This window comes from Branchiostoma belcheri, unplaced genomic scaffold (genome assembly GCF_001625305.1).
Source record: "Branchiostoma belcheri isolate BF01 breed outbred unplaced genomic scaffold, Haploidv18h27 scaffold283, whole genome shotgun sequence".
Lineage (NCBI taxonomy): Eukaryota > Metazoa > Chordata > Leptocardii > Amphioxiformes > Branchiostomatidae > Branchiostoma > Branchiostoma belcheri.
Genome location: NW_017803891.1, coordinates 33435 through 41270, shown reverse-complemented (window position 1 = coordinate 41270; position 7836 = coordinate 33435). Strand labels below are relative to the sequence as shown.

The following is a 7836-nucleotide window of genomic DNA, read 5'->3' as shown; positions in this document are numbered from 1 at the left end:
ATGTTGTTTGGTAGTGTGTTATGACTTTTTATACATCTGTACAGAAAAGTCCTTGTTAAGGCTTTGGTTTTGGGCTTGGGTAGAGAAAAACCTCCTTTCTGTGCCAACCTTGTGTTGTGGTGATGTGAACTATTAATGGTTCTTATTCTATCATAAATGCCTGCTGGTTCTTTGACAGTAATCAACTTGTAAAAGGCGCAGATGGTTGGAGTGTACATTCTCTCTTTGACTGTTCTCCAGTTAAGCCTTGAGTGTAAAACGTCTGTGCTGGTGGTGAAAGATTCATTAGCTGCTAGCCTGGCTGCACGATTTTGCATTGTCTGTAACTTATCTATTTGAGTTGTTGAAGAGAGGATTGACGAACAATAATCTAGATGTGATAGCACTAGTGACTGTAAAACTGTTCTTAATCAGTCTCCAGGAAAGTAGTTTTTATACTTCCTGATGGATGCAATAATGTTTGCCATTTTTGCTCTGACTTTCTTGACGTGTAAGCACCAAGAGAGATGCTGATCCACCGTAAAACCAAGAAGGTCTGCATGGCTGACTTGAGATATACTTTCGCCTCCCACACTGAGTTTCAGATCTGGCTTATGCTTAAGCTTGTGATGGCTTCCTATGAGTATGGATTTGGTTTTACCAATGTTTAGAATGAGTTTGTCTGTCTTTACCCATTTCCAGATTCTTGTCAGTTCAGGTTGGAGAATATTTTCAACATCAACAACTCTTGGTGCAGCTGCATATGGTGTTGTATCATCAGCATACATGACAAGACTAGCATTTTGTGTTATAGTGGCTAGATCATTTGTGTATATACGGAATAACAAAGGCCCAAGGCAGCTTCCTTGTGGAACACCACACTTGGTCTCTTTGAAGGAGGAGAAGTCACCATTTATAAACACAGCTTGTTTCCTACTTCTCAGGTAGCTCTCCATCCAAGTTACAACAGGATCCTCAAACCCATAGCATTTCAGTTTGGCTAGCAGAATGCCATGGTCTACCACATCAAAGGCTGCACTGAAGTCGAGTAGAACAGCCCCGACTAGGTTCCCTTTATCAACTTCTCCCAACCAATCATCTGTCATGTGTATTAAGGCACTCGCAGTAGAGTCAAACCTCTTGTAAGCGTGCTGGCACTTGGAGATGAGACCATTTGAGAGGAGATAACTTTGCATCTGTTTTTGAACTATTTTCTTCGCTATCTTAATAATAGCTGGAAGTAGGCTTATAGGCCTACTGTTAGGTCCATTGAGAGGAGCAGACTTATTCTTAACAAGAGGTGTGATTTTAGCTTTTTTCCACTGTGATGGGAAGATACCTTGTCTAAAAGAGTTGTTGATTATATGCAAGAGAGGTCCAGCTATGTAGTCTGCTGAGAGTGTGAGAAGTGTATTGTCTATATGGTCATAACCTGTGGTCTTGGTAGGTTGTAGGGCCTTGAGTATTCCACACACTTGTCTCTCTGTAACATACTGAAATGTAAAGGTGCAATTCTTAGAGGACATGATATTTACTTTTATTGGTGCCAGTGCATCCTACATATTCACGTGTTCCTTATGTGTGAGATTTTCAACCTTATCAATAAAGTAATCATTAAAATATTCTGCGATATCACTTGGTTTTGTCAATATCAGCCCGTTAGACTCTATGAAATTAGGTGTGTTACTCGTCTTTCTGCCTAGCATACTGTTTATAACATTCCAGAGCTGTTTGGTGATATTATCCTTGCTGTGTGCCTCTATCTGTTCTTTATAGAAAGCTCTTTTCTCCTTCCTGTTCTCCCTTACAACGACATTCCTGTCATTCTCACAACACATCAGTGGTGTGAGGGTTTTTTTTATTTTTTGCTTAATCAGACTTGTAACAAACAAGCTACTCAAAAACGTAATAAAGTGACTAAAGAAATAAACTACTGAGTAAATACATAAAAGCTTTTAAAATGCCATGCAAAAAAAATGTCCAGATAACATAGATAATACGAAATAAAAGGTGTCGCAGTAAGCAAAGTAAACAGCATATGGACTAATCCTTTGTTGTTCGGAGGCCATATTCGACTATGTGTGATTAGAGCTTAAGAAAACGGAATCAGAGCTTGCAGAAGCTGCTACGTCACAATACTCCCATCTCTCTCTGATTATGTTACGTACAATTTTGTATTAAGTTCTTTAATTTCATTTGATGTTTCCAGTCTGACCTTTTGATTCGGACTTGGATTTATGTTTATATGATTTCTGTACATATGTATATTCATTCTAATCCATGGTGTAATACCAAACCCTCATGGCAACGCCAGGTTTCCGCCAGTAGTTTTTTGCCAGTCCGTATGGTGGGTACTGTGCAGGTATGTAGGGGTGTTCTTGAGGTGCCCGATTGTACCAACGTTGACAGGGTTTTCTCGTGTTGGTCACAGCAACTGTTCCTCAATAGAATGCCCCATCTCCAACCTGTCAATGTGCTGGTTAATCAAATTTTAAAAGATCTGTATAAACGCATCCTCAAAAAATCAATTGGGACATAGCAATGTTGCAATTATAGAGCACTACTAAAATCACTTAATTCATCTCATGCCATAGCAAAGATGAATTAGATGAAGTATCCATAACAAAAGTACGTTACGTTTTTACCTTGCGATAAACTATATGATGAAATGTAACTATATATATATCGCAATTTAATCGACAATACACGCTTGAGTTACTAAAGGTTTGTTCTCGAAATCAACACAGGTTACAAAATAAGCATCGCTGTCATAAGTGGTGTCTTTTAACCCTTTTCCATATCCCCAGCATGGTTATATACCACTTCAAATTCCAAGTATCGTTTAAGCTGCTTTCTGTTCGAATAATACAAACGGCCGATTTTTGATCATTTCCTTGCAAAATGAGTTCTATGAATTGTTTTTGGTGAAATAATAGTCAGAAGATCGCACAAATACGTTGTCAAGTGGAAGTAGCTTAGTTACACTTTGGTATGCTTTTTTTGTTTTATTTATATCACATCTGCACTTTTGTGTTAGTCGTACGTGCCCTGACTTTTGCAGGGATTTATATCATTGTCAATTGATACAAATGCAATCCGTAAGTAACTGAGAACCATATGAAGGTTTTATTTTTAAAATTTAAACTTCAGGCAAACATGAATATCATTATGTAGCTTTGAATATGGTAAACAGGTGACTGTACGTTATCGATTGTGTTGAGAAGAGTACAAGTAATAAGTTGCTTACTTGTGTAAAAGCAGCTCACAAACATATCACCCTCTTATCTAAAGCTTCCCCTTTCACACATTAGAACCTTTTCGCCAACACTGACCTCTCTTAACATTTTTAGGAGGTGTAATTGCTTTGTGTTAGGGAGGCCGAATTCGTTAAAGTGTTATGCCTAAAAAAAGTTCCGTTTAATGTTTCAGCCCTTAAGAATATGGTCAGTTGCCATCAATGGAGGTTGCCTTTTAATACTTCGGCGATCTCTGGTTATCCAGCGAATGCAATAAAGTCTAAAAAGAAAATTTAGCATGACGACACTTGTCAGAGCAAGGAAACAAGAAACAAGAAATTTAATACAAATTAATACAAATTTCCTAATTTAGGTTATGGAATCGAGCCTTACCACAGGCTGGTACGTCACAAAGCTCCCATCTCGACCTGGGGTCCGTGGTGTAACACCAAACACCGGCAGAGCCGTCAGGGTTTCGGCAGTAGTTCTGCTCCAGTCCTGCTGATGGGTAGTTGGCAAGTGTCAGGCGGTGTTCATGAGGTGTCTGACTGTCCCAGCGTTGACAAGTCTTACCCGTGTTGGTCACAGATACTGTTCCTCGGTAGGATGCCCCAATTCCCACCTGGCAACCTGCAGCTTTATAAAATTAAAACACAACATTATACCTTCACCAAATGACATTGACATTTACGACTGTCAATCATATTCTGAACCCAGTGGCAGTCTTATCTTACAAATGAAAGCCTCTGTAGGTAAATAAGGTAAAACAGCAATGTTAAACAGAGACTCCGATCTCCACCTGTTAAATCGCCAATTCTATTTGATCTGAGTCTATACCAAGACATATATGAACGTATATACCCATGATAAAGAGTTCAATTAAAGCCCAATATTAGCTGGCGGGATTCCAGCTACTACATCGCATTATCCTCCTGGCTGGCTGGGTCTGGCTGTCCCCACCATAACAAGGTGATTTGAACCATCAATCGTGGACGGGCTTCCCAATTTGTCGCTCAGGGACGTTGGAGCTGGTCTGCCTAGCTAGAAGGTCAGTAACCTAACAAAAGACACCAAAACCACTTGCGTATTTCCACAAGCATAAAATATCATACTTACCATCGCATGTTGGCGAGCGTTGACTCCAGGTTCCATCGGACTGACAGGTAAGAGAAGACGGACCGACCAGGTTGTATCCTGGGTCACACATGAAGGTGATCACGTCTCCGTAAGAATTGGAGCCAGTCATCAAACCATTCATGGGGGGCGCCAGCAAAGGGCACTGCACAACTGTGTACACAACAATGTAATAAGAATATAAGAAAATGACATCAACGGCTTTAAAATAGCTTTACCAGAGTCTTTTCATTTCTTTGGAGTCTTTTTATTAAATTCTAATGGGCAAATGATAATAACTTTCCGCATAAGGCTGCAATGACTTATCATGTATGGATGACAACTCGGATATTTTAAGACCAGGGTGTACAGGGGTGTTGCACACAAGGGCCAGTTTTTTAAGTTCCAAATCTTTACACTTTCAGTACAGAAAGTGCTCTACAGATGATGCCATGAATGATGTTTTTTTTAAGCGACCAGCGGTTTAAAAGTTGCGCTCCTTCAAAATTTCATGCATATTACTTTGCAATGGGCACTATACAGACACTACATTTCATTAGGCACATAACGGCACTACTCGTTGTATCCGGCACTCGAACGATTTGTTCCAAATGTGAACTAACGTTACAGAACTTAAATGAGGGCATACATTTCTTCGAAAATTGCACCATTTTCCCCAAAAATATTGTTACTCTTATGCATATTAAAGCTGGTCTGCCTAGCCAAAAGGTCTGTAACCTAAATTAAAAAAAATCAAAATCACTTGCATATTTCCTCAATCGTAAAATGCTATACTTATACCATCGCATGTTGGCGAGCGTTGACTCCAGGTTCCATCGGACTGACAGGTAAGAGAAGACGGACCGACTAGGTTGTATCCTGGGTCACACATGAAGGTGACTACGTCTCCGTAAGAATTGGAGCCAGTCATCAAACCATTCATGGGGGGCGCCAGCAAAGGGCACTGCACAACTGTGTACAGAACAATATAACAAGAATAAATTAAGAAAAATGACATCAAAGGCTTTAAAATAGCTTTACCAGAGTCTTTTTGTTTCTTTGGAGTCTTTTTATTTCGTTATAATGGGCAAATGATAATAACCATTTGCATAAGGCTCCAATGACTAAATATATGGATGACAACTTAACTCGGCTATTCAAAGATCGGGTGTACAAGGGAGATGCACACAAGGGCCAGTTCCACGTTTTCCCACTTTCAGTACAGAAATTGCTTTACAGGTTATGCCATGAATGATGTTTTCTTGTAAAGCGACCAGCGGTTTAACCCTACCTCACGGTTGGGTTAAGGCGGCCTAGGCTGATATTCATGTTCGAGTTCGGACGTGTGTCTGCACGATTGCCACAAACATGTTTCGAACCCGAATCATGTTCCACCATGTTCGATATGACGTCATTCAAATAGAACGCGTGTTCGAATTCGGGGTCACTCGCGGTCATTTGTATCTTTCCCCTGTAAACCCGCGTTGTTACGCATTTTATTCACGGAGTATGACTTAAACGGCTTTACGCGCAGCTGAAAACAGCATAATTGATCTATAGAGTAATCCATGTTTACGTATTATCACTTTTTTATCAAAATTGTCCGAGGCTATTTTGCATAAAAGTCGATATTTTTTAACTGTGGCAATTTTTTAACGAAAAATGACATAAAAATAGCTGTATCTGTCGTTTTTGGCCCAAAAAAACAATGTAACTGTCATTTAACACAAAATAGCCTCGGACAAAAATAATAAATAGGGGGTGGGCTTTCTACTTGTAAAATATCATGATGAACGGTGTTGTTACCGCTTGGGCGTAAAGCCATGAAGTAAACAACTTTTTTTTAACCAAAATGTTGATTTTTAACCCAAAAATCCAGAAGTAGTAAAAACAAAATAACCTTAATTCAATGTGTTTCAAGTACTACTAGAACTGTGTGAATTTTAGTTGTGATGTGACCAAGCTATCAAAAGTTACAGGCATATGTATGAAATAGTACTCATAGTATGCCATAGGCTGCCTTAACCCAACCGAGCTAGGACCGGGGGGGGGGGGGGGGGCTAAAAGTGCTCGCGCCAAATTTGATGTCACCTAGCGTCTGAACGGCTACCGCTAGAACGGCCAAACTTGGTAAATTTTCCTAGAAAATTGTTGGCAACAATTCTCTATCATTGGAATAAGATAATAATTTTTTGTGTTGCCATGGTAACGGGTTTCTGACAGGCATTTTTTTCTAAATTTAGTACTTTTTGTTTCAACAATAGAATTTTATGGGTTTTGTGTCAAGTTACTCATGGCTTCTAATATTAGTAACATCCCATATAATTTTATGTAAATTTCATCATTAAATATGCAAAATTTATGCTAATTTGATGACGTCATTGGCCAATATCCAAGATGGCGGACCATATTATTAGAACAGGTATATACGGTTTATTTTCATTAAAATTTCATCAATACTTCCATTTCTTTTTTAAAAAGGTTTAAATGAAAGTCTTTAGTATGTTTAAATTGTATTTTAGGCTTTATCATGGAAAAAAAACTATTTTGGAAAATTCAAGATTGATGATCCAAGATGGCTGATATCTTAAATATGCATGGCGTCATTTTATGACGTCACCGGTGTTGCTATAAGCAACATAAGACTTAGTACACCCTAATATTCTGTCATGAACACTTTTGGTAAAGTTATGTTGAATACCATTTAGTTTACAGGGAAAAATCTATCTAGACGCTTTTGGCCAATAAAATCACATTAATGACGTCATAATGACGTTATATTACGTCAGAAAGACAAAAAAATTGTAGATATGATAAATTTTTACAAGTATGTGGTGGTCATACGACATACTGTTCGCGAGTTCTGAGCGGGGGGACTAACGGCACTACTCGTTGTATCCAGGACTTGAACGATTTGTTCCAAGTGTGAACTAACGTTACAGAACAAAAAGCGCATACATTTCTTCGAAAATTGCATCATTGTTCCCAAAAAGATTGTTACACTTATGCATATTAAAGCTGGTCTGCCTAGCCAGAAGTTCTGTAACCTAAATACAAAAAAAACAACAACATTAAAAGCACTTGCATATTTTTTTTTAATTGTAGAATGCTATACTTGTACCATCGCATGTTGGCGAGCGTTGACTCCAGGTTCCATCGGACTGACAGGTAAGAGAAGACGGACCGACCAGGTTGTATCCTGGGTCACACATGAAGGTGACTACGTCTCCGTAAGAATTGGAGCCAGTCATCAAACCATTCATGGGAGGCGACAGCAAAGGGCACTGCACAACTGTGTACACAACAATGTAATAAGAATATAAGAAAATGACATCAACGGCTTTAAAATAGCTTTACCAGAGTCTTTTCATTTCTTTGGAGTCTTTTTATTAAATTCTAATGGGCAAATGATAATAACTTTCCGCATAAGGCTGCAATGACTTATCATGTATGGATGACAACTCGGCTATTTTAAGACCAGGGTGTACAAGGGTGTTGCACACAAGGG

At 38.9% G+C, this 7836-nt stretch overlaps 1 pseudogene; it reads right to left on the bottom strand.

Annotated features, from left to right (window-relative positions):
* Positions 1 to 3579: 3579 nt before the first annotated feature.
* The window catches only part of LOC109472798, a 20696-nt pseudogene continuing 16439 nt past the window's right edge, over positions 3580 to 7836 (bottom strand).